Source organism: Pongo pygmaeus, chromosome 9 (assembly GCF_028885625.2).
Source record: "Pongo pygmaeus isolate AG05252 chromosome 9, NHGRI_mPonPyg2-v2.0_pri, whole genome shotgun sequence".
NCBI classification, from domain to species: Eukaryota; Metazoa; Chordata; class Mammalia; order Primates; family Hominidae; genus Pongo; species Pongo pygmaeus.
This window is the reverse complement of record NC_072382.2, coordinates 135,265,191-135,277,223: the sequence shown is the minus strand read 5'-3', so window position 1 is coordinate 135,277,223 and position 12,033 is coordinate 135,265,191. Positions and strand designations below refer to the sequence as shown.

The 12,033-nt window shown below is 38.7% G+C and overlaps 1 protein-coding gene and 1 non-coding gene across 3 annotated transcripts in view; both read left to right on the top strand.

Moving 5' to 3' along the window:
• The window catches only part of OPCML (opioid binding protein/cell adhesion molecule like), a 1,131,176-nt gene that overhangs the window by 88,734 nt on the left and 1,030,409 nt on the right, over nucleotides 1-12,033 (top strand). The gene's annotated exons all lie outside the window — the stretch shown is intronic.
• Nucleotides 7,097-7,198, top strand: LOC129009180 (small nucleolar RNA U13). Its single transcript, XR_008492711.1, has one exon. It is a non-coding gene; the product is annotated as a small nucleolar RNA U13 (small nucleolar RNA).

Sequence of the window (12,033 nt, the reverse complement as noted above, 5' to 3'; positions counted from 1 at the left end):
TTTCATCAAATCTGTCCACTTTTTCTGCTATGATTTATTCTTTCAAAGTCTACTTAGGAAACTTCCCCAAACAAGACTTTTAAAACAAACAAACAAAAACACAACAATAATCATAAAGAGTTGTTTATTTATTATTAAATATTTAACTCTCGAATCCTTTTGAAATTATAAAATGTATGGTTTGCATGTAGTATGAGATAGAAGATCTATGTAGTTTAGTTTTCTATGAAACAGTCATATAAATAGTATAGCCTGTCTATATTTACTTGAAATTACATCCTATACCTTAACAAAAATAAATGCCCATGAATTCATGGATCTGTTTCTTAATTTTCAAATTCTGTCCCGTGTATTTCCTTTTTGTATCAATAGTCCAATTGTTTTTATTACAATAGGTTTTTTTTTCATGTGATAGTAAATTGATAGAGCAATTACCTACCATTTTTTTCTTTTTCAAAATTTTCATGTCATTCTTGGGCTTTTTTCCTTCTCCAAATGCACTTGACTGTGTGTGTGTAACAGAAAGAGAGGCATAGACCTGGATTTATTTTTAATTACAAATTCTAGTTTATGATTTGTGCTAACATATAAGATAATAATTGATTTTTATATATGAGGATGTGTCTGTTACCTTACAGAGCTTTCTTATTTTAATGGTGTCTTATTCTAATAATTTATCTGTAAAACCCTCAAATTCTTTTAGATGTAAGCAATCATACTGCAGAAAATTATGACAATTTTCTGTTTCTTTGTGATATTTATATTATTTACATATTTACTTTGACATTTTTATTGGCTAAGCCTGTAGTGTAATGCGGAAAGTGGTCTTTTGTTTTTTCTTGCTCCAAGCTCTAATAGAAATCATATATATATATATATATATATATATGTATATACACATACACACACACACACACACACACACACACATATATATAATTGCTGTAGGTTTCTGTGTTTTTTTTTTTTTTTTCCCCCTGAGAGGGAGTCTCGTTCTTGTTGCCAGGCTGGAGTGCAATGGTGCGGTCTTGGCTCATTGCAACCTCTGCCTCTCGGGTTCAAGATATTCTCCTGCCTCAGCTTCCCAATTAGCTGGGATTACAGGCACCTGCCACCATGCCCAGCTAATTTTTGCATTTTTAGTAGAGACGGGGTTTCACCATGTTGGTCAGGCTTGTCTTGAACTCCTGACCTCAGTTGATCCGCCCACCTCGGCCTCCCAAAGTGCTGGGATTACAGGCATGAGCCACCATACCCAGCCAAACATTGATAATAATCATTTCTTTTTATTTATTTTTTGAGATGGAGTTTTGCTCTTGTTGCCCAGGCTGGAGTGCAATGGCGCAATCTCGGCTCACCTCAACCTATGCCTCCTGGGTTCAAGCAATTCTCTTGCCTCAGCCTCCCAAGTAGCTGGGATTACAGGCATGCACCACCATGCCTGGCTAATTTTTGTATTTTTAGTAGAGATGGGGTTTCGCCATGTTAGTCAGGCTGGTCTTGAACTCCTGACCTCAGGTAATCCACCTGCCTTGGCCTGCCAAAGTGCTGGGATTACAGGTGTGAGCCACCATGCCTGGCCTGGTTTCTTCTTAAAGCTTTTATAAAATTAAAGACTTTCCACCTATTTCTAGCTGGCCAAAAGGTTTGTTGGTTTACTCAGGAATAGTCATTAAATTTTATCAAATGCTTTCCAACTTTTATTAAGATTATTATATTGAATTTCTCTTTTAATCTATTATCATATCTAGTTACATTAATGGCATTCCTATGTTCAACCATTTTGGTATTCCTGAATTAAATGTGCTTGTCATAATATAATATTCTTTTAATTCATAGCTGGATTTGACTTGCTCATATTTTATTTAGGAATCTTAGAGAAAGAAAAGTGCTCCTTTAGTTTGGTTTTAGTATAAGACTTAGGTTGGGCCGGGCTCGGTGGCTCACGCCTGCAATCCCAGCACTTTGGGAGGCTGAGGCGGGTGGATCACGTGGTCAGGAGATCGAGACCATCCTGGCTAAAACGGACCATCCTGGCTAAAACAGTGAAACCCCGTCTCTACTAAAAATACACAAAATTAGCCGGGCGTGGTGGCGGGCGCCTGTAGTCCCAACTACTCGGGAGGCTGAGGCAGGAGAATGGCGTGAACCTGGGAGGCAGAGCTTGCAGTGAGCCGAGATGGCGCCACTGCACTCCAGCCTGGGCGACAGAGCAAGACTGTCTCAAAAAAAAAAAAAAAAAAACCATCATTCTCAGCAAACTATCGCAAGGACTAAAAACCAAACACCGCATGTTCTCACTCATACGTGGGAATGAACAATGAGAACACTTGGACACAGGAAGGGGAACATCACACACTGGGGCCTGTAGTGGGGTGGGGGGAGGGGGGAGGGATAGCATTAGGAGATATAGCTAATGTAAATGATGAGTTAATGGATGCAGCACACCAACATGGCACATGTATACATATGTAACAAACCTGCACTTTGTGCCCATGTACCCTAAAACTTAAAGTATAATAATAAAAATAAAATAAATGAATAAAAGAAAAACAAAAGAAAAAAGAGTTAGGTTGGCCTCATAAACATTTCCTATTCCCTGAAACAGATGGAATTTTTCCTATAAACTCATATAGGTGTGGCATGGTGGAGTTTTGTTTGTTTGTTTTTATTTTTGTTTGCTTGAGTTTGGCTTTTTTTTAAAACAAAAAACAACAACAAAAAAACCATCTTTTACTCTCTGGACGCCAACGGGGAGCCCAGTGCTTCAACTCAATTGTGACACTACCTGGGGCTAGCATAGAACCTGCAGGTTAAGGGCTCAGTCCCACAAGACTGCCCCACTTCAGGTGCCAATCACAAGTCCCGTGTTTCCACCATACTTCTGACCAACCTGCCACAAATCGGGGTTCCTGCGACTCTTAGGTTCCACAATTTGTTAGAAAGGCCCACAGACCTCAGGAAATTTCTTTACTTATTATTGTTAGCTGATTATACAGAATAGAACTCAGGAACAAGTAAATGGAAGGGATTTGTAGGGCAAGGCATGGGGTGTGGTGTGTGGGGGCATGGAGCCTCCATGCCCTCTCTGGGTGTACCCATCCCAGCCCCTTGATGTGTTCACCAACCTGGAAGCACTCTGAACCTATTAATACTTAGGGGCTTTCAGGAAGGTTTCATTACATCGCCCTGATTTATTAAATCGTTGACCATTGGGGATCAACTTTATCTCCAGCTCTTTTCCCCTCCCCAGGGGTCAGGGATGGGGCTTAAAGTTGCAATGGGCTAATTATGCTTTGGTCTTCCTGACAGGCAGCCCCCTCCTGAAGTGACCTAGGGCCCTCAAAGAGTCACCTCACTAGAACCAAAGACATACTCATCACTCCTATCAGAAATTATGGGGAATAAGGTGTAAAGATCAAATATCTATTTCTTATTGTGTCATACCTAGTATTCATTTTTCCATCCTTTGTTATTCCCTCTGTGACTTTAATTTCAGGGGCCCTCTTGTACTCCACATGTAACTGCATTTTATTTTTCAGAGTTTAAAATGAACTTTTTTGTGTGATTGCTGATATACTTTAATTTTACTAGTTTTGTTTGTTTGTTTTTTCATTATTTGTTTGGATCTTGCCTGTGGCTGAATTGATTTTATATTTTGTTCCATTACATTCCCTCCCTTGTGATTTGAAATTTATACGTCTATTTCTGTTCTTCTAGTGGTTACATTTATATTTTTAACAATTTTAACAATTCTTTCGACAGCTATAACATCTATATCCTCCTCTTATATAAGAATAAAAAATTTAGTATTCTTACACTTCTCACCACTCTCTCTGGCAGACTCCGTGGTTGAGAACATCTGGGATTTTAGTTCCAGATGGTTATTTTATACATTTTTAAAACATCAAGCATCAACAGTTATTTAAACTTGACTATAACTTTCAGTGTTTTATTTGATTACTACCCTTTCTTGTATCTTTTTACTTGGTTTTGTTTTTTATTTTATGGGATTTTCCTTGTATATTTTTTTCCCTGAAGTATTTATGGATGGCAAAATTTCCAAGTCTTTGCAGGTTCAAAACTCTTCATTTTGTCCTCATACTTGAAGGCAAGTTTGCCAGGGTGTGGAGTATGGGTTTAAAATAACAATCTCGGATCATTTTCTGGTAGCATTCAGTTTTGCTGTTAAAAAATAAGATGTAAATTTGATCTCTATATTATTGTAAGTAATCCGTTATTTTCTCTTTGGAAATTTTTAAAATGTTTCTTTATGTATGGTGTTCTGACATTTTACCATAATGTTGAAAGTTGTGAACTTTTTAAAACTCATTTTGGCATGAGGTAGATCCTTTCAATCTGAAGACCCATGTATTTATTCAGCTCTAAGTAAATTTCTTCAAATATTTTTTAACTTTTTTTCTGCTCATTTTTCTTTTTCAGACCCCATTTATATCTCTTAATTTTCTGTTCATATTTTGTATTTCTTTCTTTCTTATTTATGATTTTTATAGGAGAAACCCTTAGTTTGATCTTCTAGCTGTTACTCTTCATCTACACCCATCATGATGTTGTTTTAGTATTTAGAACATTACTACTTATCATTATTTTACTTGGAAGATCATTCTTAATTTCAAGATACAGTTGTTTCTGTTTAAAGATTTAGCATTTTTCTAGAATAACTCTTAAGGACATTAATATAGTTTAAGGTCTTTGTCTTTTCTGTGCTCTGTTGAATGCTGCTTTTTTAAAAAGTGTGTTTTCCTTCAAATGGAGAATAAGATTTGATTTTGTGTGTTTCCCTTTGTTTTTTGCCAAGTTTCCCTCTCCTCTTGGGCTGGGGCTGTGGACCTGCCTGTATCCTGCTTCGTGTGGCAGTGGAAGGAGGCTCATGTTGTGTCGCTGGGTCCATCTCCCACCACGGAGGGACCCATGGTCACCACTTGTGGTGCCTCTTTGGGCCAGTGCCCACACAAACTGCTTTTCAGTGCTATAAATTCCACAGGCTTGACTCGGTCAAGTGAAGGAGCCGGGTGGTGGTGGAGGGGCTACGTATGAGGGTTCTCCAGAGGGACAGAATGAATAGGATACATGCATACATGAAAGGGAGTTTATTAGGGAGAATTGGCTCACATGATTTTACACAAGGAAGTCCCACCAAGATAGCCCATCTGCAAGCTGGGGATAGAGAGAAGCTGGTAGTGGCTCAGTCCAAATGCGAAAGCCTCAAAACCAGGGAAGCCGACAGTACAGCCCTCTGACTGGGGCCTAAGGCCTGAGAGCCCTGGGGAGGCCACTGGTGCAAGTTACAGAGTCCAAAGGCTAAAGAGCCTGGAGTCCGATGTCCAAAGGCAGGAGGCGAGGAAGCAAGAGTCCCCGCCTGGGAAGAGAGCCAGCCAGAAGACGCAGCAAGCTTCTCCTCCCGCTTCTTCCTCCCGCTTCTTCCTCCCGCCTTGCTCCAGCGGCACTGGCAGCTGACTAGATAGTGTCCACCCACATTGAGGGGGATCTTTCTGTTCCAGTGCACTGACTCAGATGTCAATCTCTTCGGTCAACACCCTCACAGACAGACCCAGAAACAATGCTTCACCAGCCATCTAGGCATTCTCCATCCAGTCAAACTGACACCAAACATCAATCGTCACAGACTAGCAGCCTTAGAGACGCCAGCATCTATCTCAGATTGCCCGCTGTATTCCCTGTTCACCCATGCTCACACTCCTTGGCTTTCTCATCCCATAAGCCCTCTCTTGCATGCATTTTGGACTCTTGTTTTATCTGTTGTCCCTTTTTGTCCCCACAACTTTGATACTATTTGCTTTCTATTGTTTAGACAATCATCAAAATTTTTCATCCGTTGGCAAAGCTCTTACTTCTTTGTCAGTGCTCTTATGAGCTGTCATTCACCCCCAGCATGGCTTTCTTATCACATCATGGGATTTGAGATAGGCTAAAGGTAAACCCATGTGGCTCAGGCTTACTTTCTTTGTCAAGCCTTAGCTTCGTCTGTTTAAGATAGTTTTCATCTAAGGAACAGGGGCTTCAATTTTCTAACTCTTTGTGGGTAGAGGGTCTTTCATGTATCTCTCATTGACATTCACTGACTGACGCTGTCCTGGCTGGGTAGCAGTAAGGGATATGAGACTGCATGCAATCTAGATCCTTCTCCTATGCAAGCAGGCCCAGTTGGTGTGCACTTTGAAAACTGCCTCATAATGTAAAAAGAGCCATGGGTAAAAGGTGATATAAAGGACTAAATTTTCCAGTAGGCAAGGTGTGGGAAACTATTTCATAGATAAGGTGACTGTTGAATGGTTTAATCAAGGATGACTCAAAGTTTGCAGTCTGAGAGTTTGGGTGGATATCAGGAGTAAGGAGGCATTGCAGGGATCGCAGGCAAGAGGGGAGAGGTGAGCAGGGTTGAGAGGGGAGAGGTGAGTGGGGTTGAGAGGGGACAGGTGAGCGGGGTTGAGAGGGGAGAGGTGAGCGGGGTTGAGAGGGGAGAGGTGAGCGGGGTTGCAGAGGTTTTGAAGTGCATGGCATGCTTAGCAAATATTAAGTGATCCATTCTGGTTATCCTGCATTTAAAGGGGAAGGGAGGAGTCATTTGGCTGAGGTGTGAGAGGTCTCTGAAGGAAATGTGTACCAGGCCCTAATTGTCTTCTATGGGATTTCTCCATGAAAGGACCTGCAATTTCCCAAGTGCACATGATGCTGAAGCATTTACACTGTGGACTGCAGCACATCTTGACTCCCCAGGAAGAGCCAAAAAGGTGATGCCCAGAGAGAAAGTGGAGGAAATAGCTTCTGCCCGCCATCTCATCTTAGCCCCTATTGATATTATTAGGTTATTGATAATGGCTTCCGTCTGTGGCAGGCAGAACAAGCTCCACCCTTCTGTGTGTCTATCTAATGACTACATTCGGCTTGCCTGATACATAACACTACAGTCTGGGTCCTGATCATTAGGCAATATCATCAGTTAACAATAAATAAATGTTGGTTTATTGTCAGAGAAATAAGATGTCGTATAAATTAGATAGATGAGCTAAAAACTTAAACAATCATTAGGCTTAGATGAAAAGAAATGAAGCAGGTGCTTCTGTGGTTCATAAGCGTGATGGCTGGGCTCATGCGCATGTATGAGATGTGCCACCCTTGAAACTGGTTATGACGTCGGCACATTACCCATCTGACATGAAAACAACAACAACAACAACAAAAATGAAGCCATGAGTGTGTATAAATGAACCAAAATAGAAAAGCATTCCATCATACCCTGAGTCCTAAGGACTGAAAGGTTTAGAGCTATGCAGTTACGCAGGGGTTTTCACATAAAGTGTTACCCTTGTTCCTCAGAAGAACCATACGAGTTTGGTTCTATTATTATCCTCACTTTACGGCTTGAAGAAACTGACAATTTTAGTAACTATTCAAGGTCACACAGCTAGTAAGCAGTGGAACTGGGCTATAAACCCATATTTCCCTAATTGTACGCTCTTTCATTTTTGCAGTTAGTCCTTGATACAGGACATAGCACGTCCTGGCACTCACAAATGTGAATATGGAGACTTGAATGTGGGATGCTGGACTCTGAGATCACATTTGTGAGCTTAACAGCCCAGAACTCCAGATCCTGAGAAAATTTTAAGTGAAAGATGAGCGGAGTGAAACTGTTAGCTCATACAATAAGTGGATTTTGACTAAAGTCAAAATAGGGGAGTTCTATCAATATAAAAGCCTTGGGATGAGGGGACCGATCACAAAAGATGGCCACACAGTTCCTTACCCGTTGCCTCGCTATATTCCATCTTTCATTTTGCCAAGTCAAAAATACACGAAATGGAGGAACCAAAACTTAACAGTCTTTTTGCATTCATTTGTGTAACAATCATCTCCTAGGTTTTTGTTATTATTTTTCTTCTTTTTTTTGAAAGTGACAATATAAGCAAAATAGTATTTTGTTGTTGTTCTTATTGCAGTAGGTATGTTAGCATTTTTTTTTAATTTGAGAATGAGCAATTTATTGCTAGTTTTAAAACTCATCTACTACGCAATCCTCAATTGGGTACTTTGTGACTACACTTTGTGACTACACTTTGTGTATATGTTTGTATGTGGTTGCACGTGGAGTGTGTGTTTGAGAATGCACATGTATATTTTGGAAATCATTATTTATAGCTCTTAATTAAAAATTTTTAAAGGAACTATATAGGCTCAGTTCTTTGTTTTCAAATGTGAGCAGCTGAAATTAGATCCCTCTTACACCTTTGCCAGAGCAAAACTGTGCAATATGCGTAATGTGCTCTTGTCCCCTCTAGAGAGGTGGGGCTAGAGTGGAAATGGCTAATCCTCTTCACAGGGGATGAATTGGAAATTGAGTTTTGCAAACGAAGTCAGAGATAATTTCCCATCTTCATTATTTATGGAAATCAGTTACTGTATTTTAATTATCCACTGCTTGTATCGTCCACATAAAATGCCTTTCCTTTTATTTAAACTGCAAATAATTGCCAGTAGAATTATTCATTGGAAATTGGAATCCACTTTTTTGATCTCTAGAAAGCCTATTAATAATGAATGAGGATGTTATTTATTTGTTACAATTCCACAAATGGAAACTGAAGAAAGACTCTATATTCCTCACTTATCTCCTCTGACAATACCTGAGTAAACTCACCCCAGGAGAAATGCCAAAATGTGGAAAAGCAACATAAAGATGAGAACAGCTTTCTTTTTTTTCTTCTTTCAACAAATGAAATGCCTACACATTTCAACAAATGTGGGCCTACTATGGGAAAAGCACTGTTAGGTGAAGTCAGGGAGAAAGTTAAGCTAGACGTGAATTTTACCTTTCAGGACATAATAAACATTCATAAAATCCTTGACATTTGCAAGCGATATACCCTGAGACCTTCATCAATCCCCATATTCATGAATCTTACTATAGCATATAATTTGCTACATAAAATGCAATAAAATATAACTGAAAAATATAAGTGACCCCTTTGGACCCTTAATGATTCTATAAATACAGAACTCAAGTAATTTATAAAGCTATTAAAATAAATCTGGCCATTAACATAAACTCTATACTAGGCTATCTCTCACTTAAACAATTTTTGCACTATCCAGAGAACTTGCTAAAATAGCTTCATAAATTGCTTTTTCCAGTTTCCGTACAGAATGTATGCTGGACCTTTCATGTCTGAACTACTGCAGAATCTGAATCTTTGCTTTTAAATGTTATTTTAAAAAATATGTATTATATGAAATAATATATATTATATTGAATATATATTAAATATATATATGTGTGTGTATATATATATAAATTTTTTTTTTCTGGCCAAAGCCATCACTTGATTGGATCTACTTATTTTCCTCTTCATTTATATTACCAAGAGTAGACGCCAATTTTCTTATTAGGAAATTTTTCCCCCTCCCATTGGAAGAACCAAAGTTTGACCACCTTTTTAGCCTGTGTATGGAGCTAAGCAGATAAACTTGGTAATGGTTGCCCTGAGCCTTCTCAGCTGCTCTCACAAGCTATAGAAGTCACTTCTGAACTTCAGCCGTGGAGTATTGAATTCAAATTTGGGCCTGACAAAAATTAAAATATAATATCCATGATGAAATTTGAAGCCTTTGTAAATAGCCAAAGTGCTAACTTCTATAACCACAAATGAGCAAGGTCCGATATACTTATATATTCAATATGAGGGAGAAAGTGACAAATACTCAAAGGAAAGATACAGGTAAACTTAACTTCAGAAGCTGCAAGGGAGTTTGAGGAAGACTACAGGGAGGAGGCAGCACTTTTCCGGACTTTGAGGATAGGTAAGACTTAGAAAGGTGTCACAGACGTAGACATGATAGACATTTTGAGTAGAGGAAACAGAATAATCAAAGACGTGAGTGAGAAGGCAGGGAGCTTTCATGAGGAAAGTGAATAGTGTAATCCCACCTAACTATAAAGGTAATTTCTCCTCAATGTAAAAATACGAAAAAATGCTTTCCTCTTTTTGGAAATATGGTAAGATGAGGCATACGCAGAAATAATCCTAGTGTATTTAGAAATACTATGAAAAATATATTCAAAGTATTTTTAAATGCATAGTGATCTGGCAAGAAAGCAAGAGAAAGTTGAAGAAGCACAAAGCAACAAAACAATATTACTTCAGAAAGATAAGCTATGGTAAGCCAGTTCTGCCTTAGGATAGCTTCTGATCCCTCATTCCCTAGAGTGCAAATTTGAGGGATTGTGTGTGGATATGAGATAAAGCCTGGGACCTGGTAAAATGGCCGGGAAGATTACAGAGTTTATACTGGAGCCACAGACCCTAAAGGCAAAACCCTGAAATGGGTTAAGGGGGAAGATGTGCCTTGCAGAAGGAGAGAGTGGGACTACTTGGCTGGGTTGAAGATGTCTCTGGATGGAGGGACAAGAGAGGCTTCTTGGAATCCTTAACTGGAAGACTGCTCTCCCATGAGTGTTAATTCACAACTGCTGCGTGGCTCCCATAAGTTGTAAGCTTGGATATAGGTTGGTAAGACTTCAAATTCTTGGTAAAAACAAGTCAAATCCTCACTGAAGGAATGCACTTTAATCACAGGCATTGCTAACATTTCCACAATTTTGTAAAACATGTAGCTCATCACGTACATGAGGAAACAGACCACCATGAAGGAAAGTCAGTGCTCATAGTATAGTGTAGAAAAGGAACTTTGAAAACTACAACTGGGGCAATTTTTCAAAAGCAGAATATAAAATATATATGTATAATTATGCGCAAAGAAATAAAAATGGCTGTCAGAATATAATTTAGGATTAAGAGAACATTAAAACCCACCAGTAATATTTTTAAGTAACCAAATAAAACTTCTTAGAAATATGAAACATAATAATTGAGAGTAAAATTTCAATAGATGGATACAAAACAGATTAGTTCCAGCTGTGGAAAGAATTCATGACTGGAAGATAATCTTAAGAAAATAAATACCAAAAATCTAGAATAGAGATTAATAAACTTCCTTGGTTCATGGCACCATTCATTTGTTAGTGCCTGAATAATTTTTTTATGGTATCCCTAGAGCAAAATAAATTCCCAACATTTCTTTTATTAAGTAGTTAGGCTCAAACAACTTAATTTTAGTATTTTGCATAGTATGCAATGAATAGCTATGTCTCTCTCAAAAATGAAACATTCCCACAGTGTTCCTGTGAATTCACTCTGGTTTCCCAGTATTCCTTGACCTGTAGTTTGAGAACCATGGATGTAAAATAAAGAAACAAAAAATGAAAAACGTCAAAGACAACTTAAAGAGACTCCCATGTAGGTCTAACATATGCCTAATTGAAGTTCCAGAAGAGGAAAGGGAAAAGACATGGAAAGAGAATTTTCAAGATTTAACACAAAATTCATAGATTCAGAAAGAACAACAAATTACAAGCAGAATAAATACAAAAAACTGGGCATGGTGGCTCGTGCCTATAATCCCAGCTACCTGGGAGGCTAAGGCAGGAGGATCACTTGAGCCCAGAAGTTTGAGGCTGCAGTGAGCTTTGATCACACTACTGCACCCCAGCCTGGAGTAAGACCCCATTAACACAGTAAGTCCCCATTTCTAAAAAAATGTTTTTTTTAAAAAAATACAGTAAAATACATATCTAGACATATTTTACCAAAACTCTAGAACAGCAAAAATAGAATGACCTTAAGAGTAAAGGCAGACTAAGAACTGATTTCTCTTTTTTTTTCCTTTCCAACTTTTATTTTAGGTTCAGAGTACACGTGCAGGTTTGTTACGTGGGTAAATTGCTTGTTGCGGTGGTTTGGTGTTCACATTATTTTACATTCAGGTAATCAGCATAGTACCCTACAGGTGGTTTTTCAATCGTCACCTTCCTCTCACAAACCACCCTCAAGTATGCCCTGGTGTCTACTGTCCCCTTCTTTATGTCCACGTGTACTCAATATTTAGCTCCTGCTTAGAAGTGAGAACATGCAGTATTTGGTTCTCTGAGAACTG